Below are 21,294 nucleotides of genomic sequence, written 5' to 3' on the forward strand. Positions count from 1 at the left end.
CAGAGGATGTGGGTGTCACCGGCTGGCCACCATTTATAGCCCATCCCTAATTGCCTTCCATTTCAGAGGGTATTTGCGAGTCAACTACATTGCTGTGGCTCTGGAGTCACATGTAGGGCAGACCAGGTAAGGACAGCAGATCTCCTTACCTAAAGGACTTAATGAACCAGGTAGGTTTTTACAACAATTGACAACGGTTTCATGGTCATCATTAGACTTTTAATTCCAGATTTTTATTAAATTCAAATTTCACCATCTGCTATGTGGGGTTTGAATCCAGGTCCTCAGAGCATTACTGGTGGGGGGTGGGTCCCTGGCTTACCAGTCTAATGATGCTACCACCACACACTTCCTCCCCACGCTAATAGCCATTGTAATTTTACTCCATGGTCGTGCAAGTTGTATGTCCTGTGCATTTTAAATAATTCTACGCAAAAATATTTCTTCCACTTTCTATGCCATTAAATTGGGGCAGCATAGTGGCACAGTGGTTAGCATGACTGCCTCACAGTGCCAGAGACTCGGGTTCAATTCCAGCCTTGGGTGACTGTCTGCATGGAATTTGCACATTCTCCCCATGTCTGCATGGGTTTCCTCTGCGTGCTCTGGTTTCCTCCCACACTCCAAAGTTGTGCAGGTTAGGTTGATTGTCCCTTGACTTGTCCCTTAGTGTCAGGGATTAACAGGATAAATGTGTGGGGTTATGGGGATAGGACCTGGGTGGGATTGTTCAAACAGCAGCCCGATGTAGTCATGTTCACTGAATCATACCCAAAAGATAATGTCGCGAGTACCAACATCACCGTTCCTGGACATGACCTGTCCCATTGGCCGAATAGACCCACCAGAAGTGGTGATACTGCGGCAGACAATCTGGAGGGAGTGGCCCTGGGAGGCATCAACGTCCATTCCTGACCCACGAAGTCTTCAGATTTTCTGCCTCTGTTTTTGGCGGGCAGGTGAATCGAGAGGGAATCAAAACGGCTTTCAGGCCAATGGAATTTTCATGCTCAATTGTCTTCGCTCTCCTCCAATATCGTAATTTGATTCCCACTATTGCCATGTATTACCATATATTTAGCAGATCTCCCCACTGTATCCACCCCCATATAACAATTTCACTCCCCCCCCACCGCCCCCCCAGCCCCCTCCCTCCAAACACTTTGCTAGCACAACATCATTTTGGCAGGGTTCACAGTAGATTTCGTAAGACGGGAATCACGGTGTACAGTCCCCACCGTTTGCGCACAGGAAAATAGGTACATATAGCCCCAGAGGGGGGAGAGGGTCATACCTGGGCAGCATCCTGCCAGTGCCTGGGCACTATCGCCAACAGTGCTCCCTAGCACTGCCCCCTCATGCCAGGGGTAGTGTCAGGAGGCAGGGCCTGGCCTCTGTCAAGGGGCAGTGCTGGGGGCATTGCCAGGGGATACAGGGGGGAGTGGCTTCCGTTGGGAAGGTATGTGGGATAGGGGTTCCTGAAGGTTGGGAGGAGGGGCTCCTGTGTCCGTGGGCATGGGAAATTCCCTCTTAGGAGTGTGGTGTTTTCCTGTGACCATGGGAGGAAGGTGTTTCCCTGTGTGTGTGTGTGTGATCTTTGTGTCTTTGGGGTCGACCCGTGTTTTATATTTTTGTTGTCTCTTTTTAAAATCTCTCTCTTCACATTAAGTATGCTGAAACAGGCGGGGAGAAATCCCAGGTTTCTCCCGTGACATTGATCACATTCCTTTCCCTCCAGGTTCACCCTATCAGCCTCTGTTTCCACTCCATGCATGCCAAACGCTTGCTGTTTTGGAGGTGACGTTGTACATGTGTCAAATGCTGGTTACCTTAACAATGGCACTGCCCAACTGGTGCCAAGCAAATGGAAATGTCGTACTGTGGAGTCGCTTAACAGTGAAGGTGATGACATAGGCAGCAGTCAAGTCATTGCGTTGCATAGCTTAAGGCACATCTCCGAAGCTCAAATCAGGTTGAGATGGCTCACAGCAAAATCATTGCTTAAGGTTGTTGCAGTTAGTTGCAATTTGTTTAATTATTAATTTAGGATCAATGTAAAAATAGCTTACCGCATTTTATGCGTGCCATTTTAATGGTAGCTATGAATTATTTGTATTACATTATACCAGGAGAATCTCTTTCACCCTAATTGTCTAATCCACCTTGATAGCTCACTTATGTATTCAGATGTAGTGCATTATAGCCCAAAAACAGATTCTTGATTTTTATTTCTCGATTTCGATGTGGGTGTAAAATAATGATATCATTAATCCGCTGCTTTGCTCTGCCAATCAAAGCTAAGTAATTCTTGCGAGGGATGGCAGCAGGGTGGCACAGTGGTTAGCGCTGCTGCCTCACAGCGCCAACAGACCCAGGTTCAATTCCAGCCTCGGGGGTCACTGTCTGGGTGGAGTCTGCACGTTCTCCTGCGTGCATTTCGCCTGGGTGCTTCGGTTTCCTCCCACGGTCCAAAGACGTGCAGTGTTAGCGCGAGTGGGAGAAACAACCACTACGGACTCAGGGTGAAGTTCAATAGCGGCATAGCTTTATTTTCTTTTACGTCGACGGAGAAGCGCAGTCAGGACATACAATTGGACTGTCCCGAAAGCGCTCTAACAGTCCCCCGCAGCCGGCTATAGTTATACCTGAACTTCGGTGTAATATGCAATTCAAATGCTAATACTTTGTTTACAGTATTCGACCTTAGCCATCCCGTCTCAATGTTTTCAAGTGTTGGGGAAATTGTTTTAAGTGTGTGTTAATTGTTTTTGTCTGATTGGTTATTAATGGTCCAGAATCTCTGAGGTTTGAACCATAGGTGTGTCATTGATCTCAAAAGAAGTTTGAGGTGCCAAGGACGTTTCCTTAGCTATGCTAATTTTAGGTGTCTCCATGGCTTGTTTGACTGTTTTAGAAGTGCTGATTTTGATGGGGTGGGGATGTGGTTTTTAATTTAGTTCCTGTAAGTGCCATCCTATGCAGCTTCCCTTGTGTGCTAGCCCTCATTTGCATTCTAAAAGCATGCTGTTGCCTGCTAATCTGTGACTGTTACTTTGTGATTTTTAGTGGAGAGGCTCTGAGTGTAACTTTAGTCTGCTTCCATTTTGTGTGTCCAATTTCACAAAATTTGTTGTCCGATAACAGTCGGTTTAGGTGGATTGGCCATGCTAAATTGAATTGAGTGCCTGGGGGTAAATGTGTGGGATTACGGGAATAGGGGTTGGGTGGGATTGTGGTCAGTGCAGGCTCGATGGACTGACTGTCCTCCTTCTGTACTGTAGGGATTCTTTAATACTATATGACTGTTCCTGAAATATGTCAGCCAGCTACAGACCTGTATTTGCATCCACTGCTCTCACCTAATCTGTTTTCCCTTCTGCAAGCAATATACATGATCATTTCAGAAAATGTACTTGCCTCCAGCTAAACTGCCAATTCCTGTACCATTTAATTTTCATCATCACGCAATCACTCAGCTCAGGAACCAATGTAATGCTGGTGTTGTATTGTGGATGAAAGGCCAGTGAAAGTGAGCTCCTCCAGCCAAAGTTGTTTCTCTCACATCTGTAAGCCTCCACCCATCAGGAGCTGTTGGTCATTTTAGCTGTGTAGTTTTACGATGTCGCAGCCCTTGGACATCGGTATGGTAGGAAAATGACCAGACCAGAGCGGCTCCCCGTTTCAAACCAGGATGTGGTTTCAAAACACCCGCACCAAAAAACTGGGCCAAAAGCGGGCCTGTTGGCTTCGACACAGTGGAAAATGGAGCTGCGTGTGGTCTGGAGCTGAACATTCTTAGTGGGAGGAAGAGGGGAAAGGAACGGTATATTTGCGGCAACGGTAGAAGATTGAGAACAGCAGCAACCAAAGCACTTTCAATGGAACAAGAACACAAGAAATAGAAGCAAGAAGAGTTGGCCACCAGACCCTTCATACCTTACCCACCATCTAGTACGATCACAGATGAACCACCTCCACTTTGAATATTTTGAATGGTCCATTATCCTTTGTTTAATTGTGTCACAAGTAGGCTTACATTAACGCCGCAATGAAGTTACTATGAAAATCCCCTAGTTGCCACGCTCTGGTGCCTGTTGGGGTACACCAAGGGAGAATTTAGCATGGCCAATGCACCTAACCAGCACGTCTGTTGGTCTGTGGGACAAAATCGGAACACCTGGAGGAAACTCACGCAGACACGTGTAGACTCCGCACGGACAGTGACCCAAGCCAGGAATCGAACCCGGGTCTCTAGCGCTGCGAGGCAGTAGTGCTAACCACTGTGCCACCGTGTCAGGGAATTCTGCAAGAAGATATTTCTACCAACCTCAGTTTTAAATGACCAGCTATTTATTGTGTAGCTATATCCTCTTGTTCGAGGCTCCCCCACTCGTGAAAACATCTCACCAACTACCCTGTCAAGCCCCCTCATGTGTTTGAATAAAGAACAGAATTAGATGCCATTGCTTCCATGTAGAGCACAGTGCCATAACGCATTGCACTGAACCAGCAGATAATATGTGGTGTTGATAACATCACTGGGGATGAGAATAAGTAAGCAATGGCCTGAGTGCATTTACCACAAGAAAAGAATAGACTGTGCCTTGTTCAAATGGGCAAGAATTGTCATAGTTTATCACTTCGACACAGCACCCCTACGTATAGAGGTCACTGCATGTCTGAAATGCTTTCCTTCTGAATAGATTAAGCATATAAATCACTGGGCGAGCTACGTGAGCGACCATAATGGCCCAGCGTTTGCCCTCGAAAGCCATTTCGAAACAAAGTTACTGAAAAAGAGGGAAAATTAAAAAGCAAGCATTGATTGATCGAAGAACTAATGTTGAGAATGAATGGCAGCGAGCGATGCGAGGATTTACGGCACAAATAAACTGATCCCAACTGTATCTCACAGGTTTGGTTAAGGGGGTTCGTAGAAGTATTGTCCCGCAGGACTGTAAGTGGAAAGTGGCTGTCGTGTAAGATTTCCAATTCAGTAAATGCACAGGCTCACAATCTCCCGCATCTATTACTCCAGCAGGGTAAATGTGCAGAACATACTGGAAAGGAAGAAAATGTGGGCACAATGTCTGTTCCCCGATTGTGCTTGCAAACCTCAATAACATGCTTCGGTTGTTACCAGGATCTTCAGGGATGTTTTGTTTTCACCGGAGCAAGTAATTAAAGATTCTACAACATTTTACTATCGACAGTAAATGGTGCACTGATATAGGGCGGCTAAGGCAGTGAAATTACATTTCTATTATATGGAATTCTAGGATTTTTTTTAACCCACGTTTGATGGATCTCAGTTTATGATAATTAGAGTTACTGGGGATTTACAGTGACTCAATAAATCTTATTCTGCTTTTATTAAATGGGATTCCAAGAATTCTTTTCTTTTGGCAACCACGTTCTGCAGTTCTATTGAATTCCCCGTGAAACCTATCTTGATCATCACAGGTAATTCATTAAAATGGCTTTATTTCTATCAATACCTGTCCCCGCCATTTGATTAATGCAGGAATTCTTACACCTATGAATATAAATATCACATAATTAATAGTTTTAGCGCATCTCAAGACTTCATTAATACACATTTATTCACTTATCATAAAGTGCTTTACCTCCATTTTGGTGAAACATCCTTCTTTGGATGCAAAGAGTTACAGAGAAACCTGGGAAATAGGAGCAGCAGAGGCCATTCGGCCCTTCGATCATGGCTGATGGTCCAACTCGATAGCCAATTCCTGCTTCCTCTGCATAACCTTTGATCCCGGGAAATTATTCTCCCTTTGGATGATACTGATCCAAGAAAAGAAGCTAAATTCTGGGGAACTTGCCTATTTGAATGTCATCATTACCGAAACAACAATGTCACTCATCGGACGAATGCTGGCAATAACATTGAATAAGTGTAAAATACTGGAAGTAATCAGTAAATGTATCATATTATTGCTCTCTGGAGTCACCTAATCACACGAGGTTTAGAAACTTCTTGATGTATTCCATACATCTAATTAAAATAATTTTATAAATTCCTAATCCTTGTTAAATTTAAGCATTAGTGTCACAAATAGGCTTACATTAACACTGCAATGAAGTTACTGTGAAAATCCCCTAGTCGCCGCACTCAGGGCCCGTTCAGGTACACTTAGGGAGAATTTAACATAACTAATGCACCTACTCAGCATGTTTATTGGACTGTGGGAGGAAACCAGAGCACCCGGAGGAAACCCACGCAGACACGAGGAGGATATGCAGACCCCACACAGACAGAGACCCAAGCCAGGAATCGAACCTAGGTCTCTGACTCTGTGAGGCAGCAGTGCCAACCACTGTGCCAACATGTCATCCCAGCAGCAGCCTACACTTTTATATCATTTCTCATGTAATGAGTTCTAGCATGGAGTTTAGATTGGTTATGCTTTATGTTTGGGTGTTGCAGCTGGCAGCTGATGCACACACACCTTTCTGGAGTGAGTCACACTGATGCTATATTGGTGAGAGTAATTAACATTCATGCATTGAACACCTACTGAAAGTGTTTAGACCTGGCCACTATCGACAAGACACAAGTCAGGAATGCAATGGAATATTCTCCACTTACCTGGAGAGTGCAGCTCCTACAACATTCAAGAAGCTCAACACCATCTAGGACCAAACAACCCACTTGATTGGCACCCCATTCACCACCATTCAACATTCACTCTCTCCACCACCAATGCACAGGAGTAGCAGTGTGTGCCATCTACAAGATGCACTGCAGGAGCTTTCCAAGGCTCCTTAGACAGCACCTTCCGAATTTAAAACTTCTACAACTAGAAGGTCAAGGGCAGCAGATGCATAGAACACTGCCATCTGCAAACCCTTCACTCCAAGAATTATATCATCGTTTCTTCACTGCCTCTGGTCAGAACTCCCTTCCTAACAGCCTGATGAACACTCCTATATCATATGGATTACAGCAGCCCAAGAAGGCAGCTCAGCACCACCTTCTTAAGGGCAGTTAGGGATGGACAATAAATGCTAGTCCATACAGTGGTGCTCACATCTTATGAATGAATAAGTAAAAATGTCAGATCAAGCCATTGGTCATCATGCAATGCTGGTGTATTTTGGTGCTCCGTGCTAATGCAGTCCCTTCATCATACACAGCTGAAAACAAATTCAATAGCAGGAAGAACACCCCCCACCCAACCCCATCCCCACAAATACACTAGTGTTATTTAAAGGAACCATTTATTACTTACACTTTATTTGCTAGTTAATATGGGAAAGTTGCTATGATTCTGCAAGTGTTTGATTTCTATAGGTGTTACAAGTTTTGTAAGTCCACAGGGAGCGATACGGCAGGAGTGAACGTACTTTGTGCTGACTTCAATGCTTCTGTACAATTCAGTTGCTCCCGGGCTCATGAGTAGGCATTCCCTCTGGGAATCTAGAATGCCTCAGAGAGCGAACAGAGCATACACAGAGGGAGTGGAGAGAGCAGAGGAGGACTTTCAACAGAAGGCCATATCTGCCCAAGTATGCAAGGGGAGGGGAAATCCCTGACCTGATCTTCAATGGTGAAGGATATGTCTGCTGTCTCTACTTGAGTAAGGACTGAAATCGACCACAGAAACATAGAAGATAGGAGCAGAGGGAGGCCATTCAGCCCAATGAGCCTCCCCTATTCATTATGATTATCCAACACAATAGTCTGATCTGCCCTTCCCCCCATACCCTTTGACTGTCATGGTAACCATGGTGATGAGTGATTGTGCATCTAATTCAATCCAGGCCACAGCCGTGCATACTTTCGAATCTTGCCGCTTGCCATCCACTTGTGTCTGGGGAGTCACTGACGCTCTCTATTCATTGGGAGCTAACCACATTTCATTCCGTCTTTCCAGAAACAAGCGGGTGAAATGAGCATTGGCTGTCTTAAGACAGCAAGCTTCCCCAAGGGTGTTGGACATGTACATGGCTCTGCAGGCACCTGACTTCAACCGAAAGGGATCCCGCACTGTCAGGGTGCAGCTGGTATGTGACCAGGTCAATGGACACTGGCCAGGTCATAGTCATGATGCCTTGATTCAGTGACAGTCTTATACATCCACTGTAATCAAACCACTACAACACTCAAGACGGTGGTTGCTAAGCGATATCATCATTAGCTGACCATGTGGCTGATGATTCTCATGTACCATCAAAATAGTTAAGAACGTCAGAACTTGGGTCCAATTTTCCAGTCCCGCCCACCACGGGAATCGGAGCGGGCGACGGGCAGACCATGGAAATGTCCATTGACCTCAGGCAGGATTTTCCGGTTTCAGGGCAAGTACAGCCAGAAAATCCCTCCCCCAGTGTGCCACAGCAACTGTAGAGTTCTCAGCCCCTGAAGCCTGCTCTCTCATTCAATGTGGTCATGGCTGATCTTCTGTCTGAACTCCACTTTCACACTCAATTTCTTGATTCCCTGAAAGATCAAACATCCGCCGATCACAGCCTTCCACACACGTTAGATCAAAGTCACATCACAACCTCTGTGACATGCACCGTGAGGACATAAGTTTGCCATCGAAAGCTGGAGAATTGCAATCTCTTAACAGCTTTCCTTCAGTCTGTCATCCAAGGATGGGGGAGCGGGGAAGGCAGCATGGTGGCACAGTGGTTAGCACTGCCGTCTCACTGCACTAGGGACCCGGGTTTGATTCCAGCCTTGGGTCCCTGTCTGTGTGGAGTTTGCACATTCTCCCCGTGTCTGTGTGGTTTTTCTCCAGGTGTTCCAGTTTCCCTCCCCACATTCCAAAGGTATGCAGGTTAGTTTGATTGGCTAAATTAATTTGATTTATTATTGTCACATGTATTAGTATACAGTGAACAGTATTGTTTCTTACACACTATGCAGACAAAGCACACACACATAGAGTAGGAAAGGAAAGAGTGCAAAATGTAATGTTATAGTCATAGCTAGGGTGTAGAGAAAGATCAACTTAATGCGAGGTAGGTCCATTCAAAAACAGAGAAGAAGCTGTTCTTGAGTTGGCTAGTATATGTTCTTAGACTTTTTTATCTTTTCCCCGATGGAAGAAGGCGGAAGAGAGTATATCCAGAGTTCCTGGGGTCCTTCATTATGCTGGCTGCTTTTCTGAGGTGGCAGGAAGTGCAGACTCTATCAATGGGTGGGAGGTTGGTTTGAATAACAGACCAGACTTTGTTCACGACCCTTTGTACTTTCCTGCTGTCTTGGATAGAGCAGAAGCCACACCAAGCTGTGATACAACCGGAAAGAATGCTTTCTATGGTGCATCAAAGTTGGTGAGAGTTGTAGCAAACATGCCAAATTTCCTGGTGTGCTTTCTTTACTATAATATCGGCATGAGAGGACCAGCACCGGTTGTTAATGATCTGAGCACCTCTATCTCGTTATTATTTGAGATCCAACTCACAATGGTGGTGTCACCAGCAAACTTGAAAATTGAGTTGAAGCCTTAGTGTCTGGGAAATTATCAGTACAATACATGGGGTTATAGGGATAGGGCCTGGGTGGGATTGGTGTCAGTGCAGGCTCGATGGACCAAATAGCCTCCTTCTACACTGTAGGGATTCTATAATTTTCCAAATTTGCATCTCATTTAGGGCAAGCAACAACCCTCTCAGCTACCTTCTGCCAGGCAACTTGATAGTTCTTTCTTGGCGATAGTGCATCTGAGTGCCAATCAAACCCACCCCCTGGGTACTACTAAACTCATCAGCAGCTGAAGGAAATTGGATAATTTTTGGAACCTTCCACGAATGAAAAAAAGCTTTGCATTTCAGCCCAGCTGAGGTAGGGAATTAATTCAGAGAAATTCCATGAATGCATTTTAAAGTGGTTTCCATTGCCTTAATCAATCTACTTGATTTGCAGGAAGAAGCTTAAATAAATAACACAGTTGTGTTGTGCCTCGCTTGTTGCAACTCTGCAGTCTGCTGAGGTTGCTTTGCCACATTATTTCACCATCTTAAAAACCCCATCCCTAAATGATGTTTGCTTTTAGTGCAAATTGTGAAGAAGTGATTTAAAGTAATTGGAAAGGCTGAGGCAGTCTTCTGAGAAAGTCCGTCACTACGGACTGAAAGACTGCTGTGTACAATTCTGCTCACCACACTACCTGAAGGATGTGGAAGCTTAGGAGCAGGTACAGAAAAGATTGCTGGGTACATGGATTTCAGTAATAGCTCAGCTCAGAGTTGTCCAGGGTCTGCATCAGCCTAATTTGCCAATATTTATGAATGAGAGGGTGCAGAAGAGGAGCTGTTGCTTGGTTTGGAGGGTACTAGCTATGAGGAGAGGCTGCATAAACTCGATTTGTTCTCATTGGAATGACAGAGGTTGAGGGGTGACCTGATAAACTTTTACAAGATTATGAGTGGCATGGACAGAGTGGATAGGCAGATGCTCTTTCCGAGCGTGGAAGTACTCGGGGACATAGGTTTAAAGTGCATTGAACATAGAACATTACAGCACAGTACAGGCCTCAATGTTGCGCCGACTAGTGGAACCAATCTAACCTCTAACCTAAACTATTCCAATATTATCCATATGCCTATCCAATGACCATTTGAAAGCCCTTAAAGTTGGCGGGTCCACTACTGCTGAAGGCAGGGCACTCCACACCCTTACTACCCTCTGAGTAAAGAACCTACCTCTGACATCCGTCCTATATTTATCACCCCTCAATTTAAAGCTATGTCCCCTCGCGTTAGCCATGACCATCCGAGGAAAAAGGCTCTGAGTATCCACCCTATCTAATCCTCTGATCATCTTGTATGCCTCAATTAAGTCACCTCTTAACCTTCTTCTCTCTAACAAAAACAACCTCAAGTCCCTCAGCCTTTCCTCATAAGACCTTCCCACCATGCGTGGGAAAAAGTTTAGAGGAGATATGTGAGGCAAGTTTTTCTACACAGAGGGTGGTGTACGCTTGGAGCGCACTGCCTGGGGAGGTGGTGGGAGCAGATACGATAGTTGCATTTAAGGGGCAGCTAGGTGGATACATGAATAGGATGGGAATGGAAGGATACGGACTCCGTAAGTGCAGACGGTTTTAAGTTAGGCAGGCACCATGATCGGCACAGGCTTGGAGGGCCGAAGGGCCTGTTTATGTGCTGCACTGTCCCTTAATCTTTGAAAGACTGACCAGTCAACATTATTACCAAGTAAGATGTCTTCGTTCACAGTGCAAGAAAAACGTAGCACTTTATCAGTGATCTATGATTTTCCTTCTTTACTTCTGACCACAGGGCATTCAGAGTAAAAAAAAAATGAAGCACTGGTTATTAATACCAGATGAATAATTGGTTGATTCACCAGTCTGAGTTGTTGAGCCAACTATATGTGGGAGAACACACAGAGATTAAAGATCAGAGTGTAATAAGGTTTAAAACAATGAATACAAAAGATATAACAAGCACAAGAATCTCAGCATGAACACTGACTGGGGATGGAACTCAGCAAGATAAACTGGGAAAAGAAATATTGATAGGGTTAGAGTGGAAGTGGGTGATATTTGAAAGAGAGATCAATGAAACTCCAGAGAAACGGCTCCTAGTAAAAGATAAGAACAAACTAGTTAAGGAACTGATTCCACAAATAAGGAGATGATGCAGAGAAAGTAAAACCTGAAGGAAAAGTTGTAACTAGAGTGTTTTAACAGTGTAGGACCCAAAGCCAAGTGGCGATACAAGAATGAAATCAAGGTTCAAAAGCCTATCAGGAAGGCAAAAAGAAACATGAAATGAAAATATCAGAGAATATTTTTTAAACGATGACGTATTCTATAAGTATCCTTCCAAGCCCCAGCGCCAAACCCACGTCAGCCACTTAATGTTATTGTGTTTGGAAAAAAATCTGGGCTAACAGAAAAGGGTAACTGGTGTTCAAACGGGACCTGTGCTGTATACTTTCTCACAAGTATAAATAGTTTGGAACAAAAAGGGAAAATGCTGGAAAAACTCAGCAGGTCTGTGTAGAGAGCACACAACCAATGTTTGGACTGAGTAATGGAAGATACAAGGGGTAGGAAATAGTCTAGATCTAGTTTCAGGTCCAGACTAGGTGCTCCGTAAAAGGGCATATCCAAACAGAAGGGCATGAGATGGATCCAAAGCTATAAGCTGCCAACACCGAGCATACTTCCATAAGAAATAGAAGCAGGAGTAGATCATATGGCACCTCGAGCTTTCTGCACCATTTAATAAGGTCATGGCTGATCGTTTTGTGGATTCAGGTCCACTTACCCACCAGCTCATCATAACCCTTAATTCCTTTACTGTTCAATAAATCCATTGGGGTTGAAATGGAAGATCCAGTCACCAGGCCTATTCAGTCAGGATGTACTATCATGGCTGCACGCAATGGGTCTCTAAAACAAATTACTATTTACTTTTTGCCAGCAGATGTGAGGTCCACTGAAGGATCCTGAGCAAGGATGGATTGATATATTCAAGGGAGTAACACTAGTTTTAGATGCTCACCCAGTACAAAAGCAGGATGATAATATTAAATCTATATTGAGGCTTGGTTACAGTGTATTTGCGGTAATGTGTCCTGCTCGGCTCTCCATTCTGCAGAAGCACTGGAGAAGGTGGTGAAGATTCCAGGGATGTTATCAGAATGGAAAGGATCTGCTACTATCAGGAATGATTGAGCAGGCAAGATCTTCATTCTCCAGAAAAGAAACACAAAAGAGGAGGCCTGATCCAAAATACTCAAGCTATGAAGGGGTCGATAAGATTCCTGTGGAGAAATATGTCCACCACAGATTAAGCAAAGTGTAGCGAGAGAGGTGAGAATGTAAACATAGAATGGTTGAAGCAGATAGAATAGAATGGAAGAATAGAATAGCTACAGAGCAGAAGGAGGCCATTCAGCCCATCAAGTCTTCACTGACTACTATCCCACCCAGGCCCTATCCCCATAACGCCTTGCTAAAGAGCAATTTAGCATGGCCAACCCGTCTAACCTGCACATCTTTGGACTGTGGGAGGAAACCAGAGCACCCAGAGGAAACCCACATAGACACGGGGAGAATGTGCAAACTCCACACAGACAGTGACCCCAGTGGGGAATGTAACCCAGGTCCCTGGTGCTGTGAGGCAGCAGTGCCACTGTGCCACCCAAACTTTGATGTATTTACAGGAAGGCTTAATGCACATGTTGGACACCGGCACGGTGGCATAGTGGTTTGTACTGTTGCGTCACAGCAACAAGGACCTGGGTTCATTTCCTAGCTTGGATCACTGTGTTTCCAGAGTCTGCATATTCTCCCTGTGTCTAGATGGGTTTCCTCTGAGTGCTCCGGTTTCCTCCCACAATCCAAAGATACGCTGGCCATGCTAAATTCTCCCTCAGTGTACCCAAACAGGCACTGGAGTGTGGCATCGAAGAGAATTCCACAGTAACTTCATTGCAGTGTTAATGCAAGCCTATTTGTGACCAATAAACTTTAAGAAGAAATAGGGAACGAAAGGGGAAGAATGACAATAAATAATTGAAGCGGGAGGAGGCTCCAGTGGATAAATACCAGTGCGGATCCAACAGGCTGAATGCTTTATGCTTCTGCTGTAGGTTTTATGAGATTCTACTAATATCTTGCATTGTATTCCATGAAAATATTAGCTGAAGTCTGTTATTATGGGGGGCACGATAGCATAGTCATTAGCACTGCTGCCTCATAGCGCCAGGGAGCCAGTTTCGATTCTGGCCTTGGGTGACTACCTATGTGGTGTTTGCACGTTCTTCCCACGTCTGCATGGGTTTCCTCTGGGTGCTCCGGTTTCCTCCCACACTCCAAAGATGTGCAGGTTGGGCCGATTGGCCATGCTAAATTGCCTTTTAATTTCAGGGAGACTAGCAGAGTAAGTACGTGGGGTTACAGGGATAGGGCTTGGGTGGGATTCTGGTCGATGCAGACTTGATGGGCCAAATGGCCTCCTTCTGCATTCTCTGATCCTCTTCAGCATTTACTACTATACGTCATCTACACTCTTTCAGATTCTGATCAATGTTGTATGCTGTCCCCTCAATCCAACGGTTTTTCAATTTTTCCAAGAAGAATGTTCTTGTGGTGCCTTTAAAAATGAAAATGATCCTGGGAAAATGGAAGGTAAAAACCCTCAGCCTTTTGGGTACAGTCACAATGTAAATCTGGTGAGCTGGAAGGGCCATGAACTGGATACTGTAAGATTTGGCCTTACATCAAGGAGCCCAATGTCTTTGTAAGATGTCAGCCACACTGTAACATGAATTCCCTACAGTTTGCAGAGAACAGCAAACGTTGACTGGCTTTCAACCTTTTTGTCTATTGTGAAGAATACTTCAGATGATACAGCTCAGGCGAAAATGCTTTCCTTCTGTCACATCAAGGCCGGCCCACATAAACGGCCAAAGCTGCTGAACGTAAAGAAAATTTTTAGCATTAAAATCCAAAACAGTGTCGACAATTTTTCGATTCATCGGCCTTTCTTCTGAACTTCAAACAGCTGTACTTCCAGCCTTACACCCAAATCCTGCAGTCGTGAGCGAAGAAGGAAATTATTGGGCAGATTCCTGCTGAAACGCTGATCTGAAATTTCCTGAAATATTTTAGTGTCACCGAGGTGTCTCTCTATGTTTTTATGTTGATTGATGCTCCTTTTAGGGGCAAGTTGACATGTCCTGACAGGTGTCAATGAAGGCCACAGTGGAAAGATTGTTGCAAGAACGAGCATAATTTCCACATAAGTAACAACTAGAGCCATGAAATATGCTGCTAAACTTAAAGCCATTTAAATAAATAGAAGCTGATGTAATCTGACCTGTATTACAGTGGCACAGTGGTTAGCACTGCTGCCTCACAGCACCAGAGAGCCACCTTGATTCCCAGCTTGAGTCACTCTTGAAACCCTCAACAACCACAAGCTCCAGGCCAAAGTATGGAAGTCTGATGCTTCTAGGCACAACGGCTGATATTTTATGATCTCGCCTGAGCAATGCTTGTAAAATCCAGCCCGAGGCCAATGGAGAATACTGTTCTGTGAGCCTCTCTGCATGCCGGTAAAATTCCTGCTAATATCCACACTGTTCCCATGTCATCAGCACATTGCAAATCATAAATATTGTAAAGTTATCAAACTCATTTACATAGAACATAGAACACTACAGCACAAACAGGCCCTTCGGCCCACAAGTTGCGCCAATCACATCTATACCTACCAAGCCATAGAACTATCTGTAACTTCCAATGCCATTAGATCCCATATACTCATCCAGAAGTCTTTTAAAAGACCCCAGCGAGTTCGCCTCTACCACCACCGATGGCAGTCGATTCCACTCACTCACCACCCTCTGAGTGAAAAACTTTCCCCTAACATCTCCTCCGTACTTGCTTCCCAGCACCTTAAACCTGTGTCCTCTCGTAGCGACCATTTCAGCCCTGGGAAATAGCCTCTGAGAATCCACCCTATCTATTCCTCTCAACATTTTATAAACCTCTATCAGGTCGCCTCTCAACCTTCGTCTCTCCAGGGAGAAGAGACCCAGCTCCCTCAACCTAACTTCATAAGGCATGCCTCCCAATCCAGGCAACATCCTTGTCAATCTCCTCTGCACCCTCTCTATAGCTTCCACATCCTAATAGCAAGAATTAAAATCTGAATAGTCTGAAAGTGTTCACATTTGCTACCTTGCAGTTGGATGGTTCTTATTATTGTGTTTTGGAATTAGAACATTTATTTCAAATGGCTTGAAAATACCAGCTGTCCTTTAACATCTTTAAGGTCTAGAATAATCTTCAGCTATTTTGTCAACTCTCCATACTTCTCCCCCTGTCTCTGCGGGCTTCCTCTATGTGCTCCAGTTTCCTCCCACAGTTTGAAAAAAGTGCTGGTTATGTGCGTTGGCCATGCTAAGTGGCCTCTCAGTGTACCCGAACAGGCAAGGAGTGGGGAGTAGTCGTGTATTCAGTTCTGTTAGACATATCTAATTATCGTTGATAATAAACCCTTTATAACCTTAAGCCACAAGGAGTTGCTTTTGCACTTATGGCACGGTGGCACAGTGGTTAGCACTGCTGCCTTACAGCACCGGGGACCTGGGTTCACTTCCCAGCTTGTGTCATTGTGTATATGGAGTTTGCACATTAGCCCTGTGTCTGAGTGGGTTTCTTCCGGGTGCTCCAGTTTTCTCCCACTGTCTGAAAGATATGCTGGTTAGATGCATTGGCCGTGCTAAATTCTCTCTTGGTGTACCTGAGTAAGCACCAGAATGTAGCGATTAGGGGATTTTCACAGTACTACATTACAGTGTTAATGTAAGCCTACATTGTGCCATTAATAAATACATTTTAAAACTTTACACTATACACACATTATAAAGTAAAATAAATATCAGTCACTATAATCGACACAGCTGGTGTGATATTTTCCCAAGTTTAATGCTGTATAAAAGCCAAGTAAGACCATAAGATATAGGAGCAGAATTAGGCCACTCGGCCCATCGAGTCTGCTCTGTCATTCAATCATGGCTGATATTTTTCTCATCCCCATTCTCCTGCCTTTTCCCTAGTCCCCTTATTAATCAAGTACCCCTCTCTCTCTGTCTTAAAGACACTCAATGGCCTGATCTCACAGCCTTCACCTGCAAACAGTTCTGCAGATTCACCACTCTCTGGCTGAAGAAATTCCTCCTCATCTCGGTTTTAAAGGATCGTCCCTTTAGCCTAAGGTTCTGCCCTCTGGTTCCAGTTTTTCCTACGAGTGGAATCATCCTCTCCAAGTCCATTCTATTCAGCCCTCACAGTATCCTGTAAGTTTCAACATGATCCCCCCTCATCCTTCTAAACTCCAACGAGTACAGACCCAGAGTCCTCAGCCGTTTCTCATACGACAAGCTCTTCATTTCAGGGATCATTCTTAAGAACCTCCTCTGGACCCTTTCCAAGGCCAGCACATCCTTCCTTAGATATGGAGACCAAAACTGCTCACAATACTCCAAATGGGAACTGATCAGAACCATATACAGCCTCAGAGGTATATCCCTGCTCTTGTATTCTAGACCTCTCGGCATGAATACTAATATTGCATTTTCCTTCCTAACTGCTGACTGAACCTGCACGTTAATCTTAAGAGAATCTTAAACAAGGACTTTAAAGTGTCTTTGTGCTTCTGATTTCATAAGCATTTCCACATTTAGAAAACAGTTTCAGTCTCCATTCCTCCTTACAAAATGCATAGCCTCACACTTTTCCACATTGTGTTCCACAAATCTATTGTGCTAAACTGTGAGTACAGGTATTTTATTCTAAGAAGCAGTTATTGTATTAGCGCAAAACACTTTTTGGTGTTTTTAATATGAAAGTGGTGGTATAATTCAAGAAATTGACTCTGAATGGAATGCATTGGTCTTTCAAAATGCTTTGTATTTTAATGATATTCCAAGTCTTTTTATAGTCAATGAAGTCGCTTTAAAGTGTAGTCACTTTTTTTGTGTCAGTTTCTGTGCAGCGCCTGAGATAATGAGATAATGACTGGATAATCGCTTTCATTGATGTTGGTTGAGGGATAAATATTGACCAAGTCACAAAAAGAATTCCTCTGCTAATCTTCAAAATAGTGTCATGGGATCTGTCACAGAGAGTGGTGCTGATCTGTCTGGTATCCAGCAGATGTGTGTCAGCGTAGTAACTCAGGAAACCCAACAGGAAAGGAACATAGTTTACGACAGAATGGATTACGACGAGAGATTGAGTAGACTGGCACTATACTCATTGAAATTTATAAGAATGAGGGTGGATCTTAGAAAAACATATATAAAATTATGAAGGGAATCGATAAGATAAAAGCAGGGAGGCTGTTTCCACTGGCAGGTGAAACCAGAACTAGGGGGCATGGCCTCAAAATAAGGGGGAGCAGATTTAGACTGAGTTGAGGAGGAACTTCTTCACACAAAGGGTTGTGAATCTATGGAATTCCCCACCCAGTGAAGCATTTGAGACTATCTCATTGAATGTCTTTCAGGCAAGGATAGATAAATTTTTGAACAGTAAAGGAATTAAGGATTATGGTGAGTGGGTGGGTCAGTGGAGCTGAGTGCGTGAAAAGATCAGCCATGATCTTATTGAATAGCGGAGCAAGCTTGAGGGGCTAGATGACCTAGTCCTGCCCCTAGTTCTTATGTTCTTATGTTTTAAAACCATTTTACATTCAGCAAATTGTATTGGGCGTATAATGCCAAGCTCCTCCAGATGTTCCAATCTGGTCTCACGTTGGAACATAGGACAGTTTGGACCAGTTGTGCCTTGAGCAATTTAAGTCACACCTCTTGGTCCAAGGAGATCTTGGACCATGAACCTTTAATCTTCCCGAGGACTTCTTGGAACACTTCAGGGTCCTTCTCGATGATTTCTACAAATTGCTAGTACCTATTTCAAAGACATGCTGCCAACCCAGGCAGGTTTTCTGCAGCAAGCCCCTTCCTGAAAGGCTGAGACCTGGTTCTTGCACCACTATTAGGGAGAGTCAGACTGTCTGTTGCCAGAACGTAACCTGGGGGTCCTGTAATCCTAACAATATGTAAAGGCTCCCCAGCGTGTGTAGCCAGCCTTAGTGTTCCGCAAGTTTAAAGGCAAGATGCCCAATCAGTGTCGCCTAAAGGTTTCCTCCCCCATAATAGATACAGTGGCTCCTATGTCTACCTCTGGATCCAGGGAGTGGCCATTTACCTGGAGTAGGTGTGACCAACAGGGCAGGCAGCAGGTTGACCACCCACCCATGATCCAGTTGAAGTTCTTAAGTGTGCAATTAATGCTTCTGGTTTAGATTTTAAAAAAGCAGAATAGGTTAATACACAACTTTACTCAGTAGGCCCAAATACGGATAATATTATTATCATAGAATCTCTACAGTGCAGAAGGAGGCCAACCAAAATCCCAGTGAGGCCTATTCCTGTAACCCCACGTATTTACTCTGCTAATCCCCCTGATGTGGTGCTGTCAGACTTCTTACTGTGTAATCCCCCTGATGCCAGAGTCAATTTAACATGGCCAATCCACCTAACCTGTGTATCTTATTACAACATAGAATATAGAACATAGAACACTACAGCACAAACAGACCCTTCGGCCCACAGATTTCCTGTCTTATTGCAAGATAGGAAATCAGTGCATCCTCTGCTAAAGTTGAATAAGAATTAAAATTATTCAACATTTGTTTTAGTCAACTAAGCAGTAAAATACTCAAAAGAGTTAAATTTAATACGTGAATGCAGCAGTCAGGAGAACCTGTTGGTTCATTCATCAATGACCTGTACAGGATGTCAGAAGGTGACAAACATGGAGGCTTAATGGGAGGAATATTCCAGCTGTTCATGCCGGTGGGATTTTATGATCCGGGTGATGACGCAGCCCCCCCACCATGGCTTTCTGGTGGTGCAGGTTGCAGTTAATGGGAAATTCCATTGATAGCGGCAAGACCAGAAGATCCCATTGCCAGCAAATGTTGTGCAGCATCCCACTGCAAGAAACATGTTGCTGGAAGACTATGGAATCCTGCCCCAATAGCTGAACTCAGAATAGTGGGAGGAGTAGTGGATGACGCACTCTTTGACCTCACGCAAACAATAGAATGTTTAACCCAGGAAGAGGCAATCAAGATAGTTAGGCGCCCAGAACTCCATGAGCAGCACAGAATCATTATAAAATAAGGAAATGAAGCACGGTGATAGTTAAGGAACAAACACCCAGGGAAATTCCATGTCGGGGAAAAGAATATTCTCAGATGTTGGAGGCCGAATGGCCTCCTTCTTGGGGTGGCACAGTGGCACTGCAACCTCACAGCGCCAGGAATCCAGGTTCAGTTCTAGTCTTGGGCGACAATGTGGACTTTGCACGTTCTCCTTGTGTCTGCACGGGTTTCCTCCGAGTGCTCTGGTTTCCTTTCACACTCCACAGATGTGTGGGTTAGGTGGATTGGCCAGGCTAAATTGCCCCAGAATTTACAGGCCTGTGTGGAATTATTGCCAGGACAGGCTTGATGGGCTGAATGGCCTCCTTCTGCACTGTAGAGATTTTATAATTCTGTGATTCTTTTATATTTTGGTGTGTGGACATTGCAATCAAAGGCAATTTAACAAATTTAAATTAGACACATGAGCTAATGTAACAGGCCTATTGGACAAAGAAATATTGCTAAAAGACCTCTGGCTTCAAACTGCCGACACAATGCTGGAGCAATTCAACTTCCAGTCATTAGCTTGAGTCTGTATCTACTAAGGCACAGTGGCAAACAAATCTCTGAGCTAATATAAGTCACCTCAAACCAGCTTTACTAATCCCTGAGCAGAGATACCTGTGTCATCCTGGATCTTCTCAAAATGACACGAGATGTCAAAACAACGACCAAATCATAGAATCCTACAGTGCAGAAGGAGGCCATTCGGCCCATCAGGTCTGCATCGAACACAATTCCACCCAAGCCCTATCCCCATAACCCCATGCATTTACCCAAGCTAGTCCCCCTGACACGAAGGGAGAATTGAGCATGGCCAATCTCAATAGAAGGTAGACCTGGATTCTCATCCTCGAGGCAGGTAGGGGGAGATGGAAATCTCCCACCAGAATTTCAGAACTAATTAAAGTTCAAGATTTGGTTGTTTCACAGTTTGATATGGCTCCTGCTCTGCCCAAGACCGCAAGGAACTACAAAATGTCGTGAATGTAGCCCAATCTATCATGCAAACCAGCCTCCCATTCTATTGACTCTGTCTACACTTCCCACTGCCTCAGCAAAGCAGCCAGCATAATTGGGGACCCCACGTATCCCGAACATTCTCTCTTCCACCTTCTTCCATCAGGAAAAAGATGCAAAAGTCTGAGGTCGCGTACCAATTGACTCAGGAACACCTTCTTCCCTGCTGTGTCAGATCTTTGAATGGAGTTACCTTGCAATAAGTTGATCTTTCTCTACACCCTGGCTATGACTGTAACACTACATTCTGCACTATCTTGTTTCTTTCTCTATGAATTTGTCTGTATAGCATGCAGGGATCAATTACTGTATGGTAATACACGTGACAATAATAAATCAAATCATATCAAATCAAAGATTAACCTTTCTCTTAGCTGATTTGGAATGTATATCAGAAAGTGTCGATGAATTGACACACGCACATGTTCTATAAACTTGTAAAACCAAGAAACTGCATCAATGTCGATTTCATTGGCTTTTATGGCAGTTGGAAAGTGATAGAAACATAGAAACTAGAAGCAGGAATAGGCCATTGGGCCC

This window comes from Carcharhinus amblyrhynchos, chromosome 6, assembly GCF_965287045.1.
Source record: "Carcharhinus amblyrhynchos chromosome 6, sCarAmb.v2.hapA, whole genome shotgun sequence".
Classification (NCBI taxonomy): Eukaryota; Metazoa; Chordata; class Chondrichthyes; order Carcharhiniformes; family Carcharhinidae; genus Carcharhinus; species Carcharhinus amblyrhynchos.